Source organism: Chenopodium album, chromosome 2 (genome assembly GCF_948465745.1).
Source record: "Chenopodium album chromosome 2, dcCheAlbu1.1, whole genome shotgun sequence".
Classification (NCBI taxonomy): domain Eukaryota; kingdom Viridiplantae; phylum Streptophyta; class Magnoliopsida; order Caryophyllales; family Amaranthaceae; genus Chenopodium; species Chenopodium album.
The window spans coordinates 4960204-4966203 of NC_137835.1; positions in this window are offsets into that span (position 1 = coordinate 4960204).

Below are 6000 nucleotides of genomic sequence, written 5' to 3' on the forward strand. Positions count from 1 at the left end.
TCTTCTTTAAGAAAACTGAATTTTACTGAACTGAACTTATTTTTACTGAACAGAAATTAATTTTACTGAACTGAACTTAATTTTACTGAACTGAAATTATTTTTACTTAATATTATTTTTTTAAGGTGAAAAGAACAGGGCCTTATTGTTATTCAAACTTTTTAGAAAACTATATGTATTGTGAATGACTTAGCTTTTTCTATTTAATTACTCGTATATAACAATTTTAAAAATTAAAACTATATCATACTTGAAGGAATTGTGTCTTCGATAAGTGCAATTACTAGATATATCAAGGATCACTATTATGGAGATAATAAGTTCGTTCTTTTGGGTCGTCATTATCTGTTGCTAGACTATGATCAATGATCTTTGGGCTAGTCAAATAGTCCAAAGCCTACTAGAATGGATCCTATGAGGTCACACAACAAGGGTATTGGGTTAAGCAAGTAAGAGGCCCATTAATGGGCCTCATGAGCAACTAACTAATCATGAAATGGATTGGGCTAGCATAGTTAGATGAGAATTAGGTTTTGGGCTTTTGACATGGGCTCTTATTTAGAGATGAGATCTATAAATAAGATCTTTGCCTAGGGTTGCAAGCAAGCAGTCATAAGTCACACACAGTGTATTTTGACATCAAGGCAACCAATCCCAAAGACCCTAATTCCTCTCTCTAACTCACGACTTTCTCTCTCCTCCCCTCGTCCGTACGGCCGGCCACCTTGGTGGCGCGTGTGGTGGTTCATGGTGGTTCGTTGCTCGCACTTCTCCATAGAAGGTCAATTGAAGGGTTCAATTGCAACTAACTAGCATTAGTGGAGGTCTTAATCTGTGCCCGTGGACCAAGTAGAGGAATCACGCTTGAGGTTCTTTATCTCCCAATGTTCTTGCTCGATCGCACGTGGAATCACGCTTCAAAGGTACGATTATATGTTCTTTATGTGTTATGCATTAGATCTTGGGATTAGGTACTGTATGAATATGATTCATGTTTTTCCGCTGCGTAGTACCTATAAACTCCTACAGTGGTATCAGTTAGCGTATTGCATTTACGCATATTGACTATAATTCTTTGATAGTCCACAATTTTAATTCAATTAGGAGGGATAATAATTTAATTATGGGTCAATTATTATATTAAATGTGATTTAACTCTTGGAATTGATTAAATGTGATTTAATAATGCTCAAAATAGCCATGAAGAAATCCGAATTTTGCCCCTAATCACTCGAAAATTTCGAAACCCCACCCTATTTTTTCCGAAAATTTCGAAACCCTAACCCTAACCTTAAATTATGAATTTTGTGTTTTGGTTTTGATTTAATTCGTTTACTATGTAATTAATGATTTTAATCTATTTGATTTCATGATAAATTATGAATTTTTCATGATCAAATTATTTAATTTAAGTGTTAAATTAAATTGGGGATTAATTTCATGGAGAACCCTAATTTCAAGAATGAATGTGATTTAATTTTGAAATTAATTGGACCACATTAACATTAATTTATTTTTACAAAATATGTTTTGTTTTATTTAAATAAATAAAATAAAAAAAAAAAAGGTTTTTAGCAGCGGCAACCGCGGCTGGGTGGCGCAGCCACGGCAGCTGCCGCTGCAGGTGGTCCGGAGAGAGGGGCGAGGTGGGGCAAAAGGACGGGTCAGCAAAGGCAGCAACAGCAGCACCGTGCAAGGGTTGCGCGGCACTGCTGCTACTATGCACCGCTGTAGAGCAGCGTACACCTCACGGTGTACGGCCACCGTGGGCGGCTTTGGCTGGCCACACCACGGTGGATGGTGCACGGTTTTCAAAAAAAAAAATTATTTTATTTTAAAAATATTTCAAGATAAATATGATTTATTTTGGATAAGATAAAATATTTTGAAAATATGATCTTTAATTTTGAAAGATAAATTCGGTTTTATTTGGATAAAATCTTTTATTTTAGGATAAAATCAAATATTCAAAAGTTGTTATATTTGATATTATCCATATTTAAAGCCAATTAAATTGGTAATTATCCATAATTAAAGTGGTTAATTTTGGATAAGATTTGTTAGGATATTCTGAGCATATTCCAAAAGGATAATAATTGATTTAAATCATGTGATTATCCCATAATTAATTTTGGATATAATTGATTTAAAATTTTGTGATTGGCTAGTAATTAGGATAGAATTTCCTAACATTGTTAGGATAATCTTTGAGGATAAATATGATTTATCTTTTAAGATTAAAATAAGATTTGATTATATCTCATGACTAATTTAGAATATATGATATTTTATTGATTGTCATGAATAATATATGATATTATCTAATTGCATTAATTAAAATATGAGATATTTTGGTGTCATGTTTCCTTAATTATGATCATTCGATGTTATAGTTTAGGAAATCATGATGAGTGATTTATTATGTGGCACTTTATAATATATGATATTATTTACTGCTATATAATGACTAGTATGGCCCAGTAGATTGCTAAATACGATCTGCGCATCGTGATGTATTTTTGTAATCTTAGTACGGTCTACGTACTGGTAAAGTATTTTTGTAATTTATTTTATTTTATTTAAGTAGATAGAATAGAATAAAATTACAGGTTGCAGTTGATCCAAAAGCCAATGAAGTGAAGGCCCAATGGAGCAAGATGGATGAGATCCATGAAGGTTCAAGTGGGAGCATTTTGCTTTATTAGTTTTCTTAGGATTAAGGGGCCATACTATGTCATGTTTTATTGCATTAGTAGATCATGCATGTTTAGGTTTATTTATGTTGCTTGATGATGCGCTAGAGTTCACTAAATAATCACAACATAATAAATCTAGATCCCAGTAATATTGAGGCAGCTTTTCCAATTAAAAACCCGATGAAACCTTTGACATTTATGATGGGTCATGCCAAAGGTGGGCATCATAATTTTCATTGGGGAGTGGGGGTAGGACAAATTCTACACTTTTAATTGGTTATACTCAACAGGGTTACCTAAAGATAAAGTTTAGAACCCTGAAGCTAAGGGTAATAATTAAACATGTGATGATTAATTATTCAACCAAGAATTACAAGAGTTGTAATCAGTAAAGAGTTTACTCACCTTGAAAATGTAATGGTTTATGGCAGGGCCAAAGTCCGGTCAATTATTGCACAAATAAAGGATCTTGGAATCATTTTATTCAATAGGGATCATTTAAAAAAAAAATTGAATGAATGTTTTAAAGTTACCAATTTTATAATCGCTTATGGTACTTTAAAAGTTTATTAAACATAATTGAATTTTGCGTTTACTTTTAAGTAACATGTCGTTCTAATTTTATTATTATTATTATATATAATCTCCTCGATTGAAAATAAAGTTGAGAAACGTTCTCATCAAAAGGTTAAAAGATAATCCATAATACTATATTCCAATTTTGCTAAGATGGTTCTAAAAGGCAAGTTTTAGAAACCTATGTCATTGACAGGGTAAAGTCGTATCCCCTAATAAAAAATAATTACCTAAATCACTAACTAAGGTAGATAGGGAAGTAGGGTCGAACTCCACAGGGAAACAAGTCTTTTTAGTTCTAATTAATTATTATATTCTAAATTATCCAAGTAACCAATGTTTTTAGTGTGAATTCTATACTACGAAGAATGAGTTTAAGGAGAAAAGAAACAATAATAAGAAGGCCTAGGGTCACAGGTTCACCAATAATTAATATTCCGGGATAGAACGAAGTAATTAATAATTAACAATGCATAGATAACATGATTAACAGGCTCTCGCAATTTATTAACCAACATAGATCTAACAGGCTCTCGCAATTTACTAGACCTAAGTTCCTATTAAAAATAGCCTTTAATATTAAATCAACATCTGCTCGATTCATCAATTCAATATTGCTAAACATTCACAATCAAATTACATCTGCTCGATTCATAATCTAATTGCAAAGAATTAAAACAATTCAATAGGAAACTATCATGCAATATCAATAATCAATAATAACAAATTATCCCTTCACATTAATTATGGATCCCCAAAAACCCTAGAATTAAACTACTCACTAATCATCATAACTAAACCAATCAAATAAATAATTAAAAGCATAAACAAGAAAACAATTAAAATAGCTGAAATTAAAAAGGGAAGAAATTGTACCAAACTAAATCTGGAATTAATGAAGGAATTAAGAACAAGAGTTAGAGAGAATTTAAGAGAGAGAAAAATACTAAGTAGAGAGAGAAAGTCTAAGAGAAAGAAAAAAAATCAGTAAATAATCCGTACAAAACGTATATATACTTCCCCTAAAACAAGAATTAACTAAACTTAATCAGACACTAGAAAAACACGCGCCCGATCGGGGCCGCCCTTTTTACAACGCCCAGTCTAATGTGCCGCGCCCGATCGAGCCTACGCTCACCCGATCGGGCGCGCCTTTCCTTGATAGCAGTCATGCGCGCATCCGCCCGATCGGGCGTATGCTTGCCCGATCGGGCCCGGCCTTCATCTTCAAGGCTTGGACTTCGATTGGGCTAGATTTCTCGGCCCAATCCATATTTCCTCTCGGGTCTCGAATACATGGTCCAATTGGCTCTTGATCCAAATAACCGAGCCCTTAGTCACCGGCTCTCACCGATATTGGGCTCCAAAAGTGGTCGTGTCCTTCTAGCTTCCGTAGTCGATCCAATAATGCCCGGGAAAATGCTCCAACAGTGCAATTTCCTGTAAAATATAACTAAAACTACGAAAACACTAAAACACACAAATTAGTAATAAAAGTGGCCCGAAAGAGCCAAAAACACTACTAATAATGACCACTGGACGGGGGTAAAACACTATATAAAATAGACATATCAGTCATATGTCTAAGGTTAGTTTTATTCAAAATGTTTGAGTAAAATGCCAACACATCTTCATTTTGAAAAGTATTTCAAGGGATATAATGAGATGGGAGGTACAAACCCTCTAAAAGACAAGTATTGAAGTCCAATAAAATCTCTTATCTTCAATATGATTGAATTTAAGAAAGTGATTGGAAATCTCTATGATCAAAAGTTGATCAAATGACGCTATTCTTCATCCACTTTATATAAGAGTTAAATAGTTGATTAAACTCTAATATGAATGATGATTGAATAGACTTAGCAAAATCATGAAATGTGCTTAAAGTAGTTAAGCAAAGTATCATTTTGAACCTAAGAGAAGTGTTCTATGTGGCTCAAATGGGAAAGGTTTAGGAATATATGAGGATTGCATAAGAAGTTATAGGCTAAGAAATGCAAACAAGTTGCTACTTCTCAAACCTAGAACTGCTTACATGCTAAAAGTTGTTATGAACAGCAAATGTTTCAAATTAAATGGACCAATTCCAATTGATTAGAAACTACCTCATGATAGTTGGAAGGTAAAAGAATGGAAATGTTCCAATTTAAGAAGTATATTATAGAAATTGATTTAGCACATTACTACTTCTTGGACATATGATGTCTTGTTTAGTTCTCTCTTATTGAGAATGAGGTTGAACTAAATGAAGAAGTATGGCTAAAGGAGAAATAAATCTACAAGTTTAGAAGCAAATGTTGCTACTTCACAAGTAGAATCTACGAGTTTAGAAGCAAAAGTTGCAACTTTACAAGTAAAAGCTATATTTCACCTTACCTTGTAATTGGCTAGAATTAAATAAATGTTATTCAATTTTGCCATTATCAAAACACCATTCAATGTTAGTAATGACTAAGCATCGAAGATTCAAAAACGTGGAATAAATGTTATTCTATGCTTCATTGAGTCATAATGTGTTTTGAAATTGCTAAACAGGTTCAAAGTTCTATATGATAAAAATAATTGAACCATTTCTATAAATGAATTGTCTCTAAAATGTCAAATAATTCAAATGAAAAATGAACATTGCATGCGAAAGATCCAAAAGGGATGGACTTTCAATATCATTAGATTATGAATCCATTGATATATGTAATTATCATTCTAATTTGAAATTTTGACAAAATCA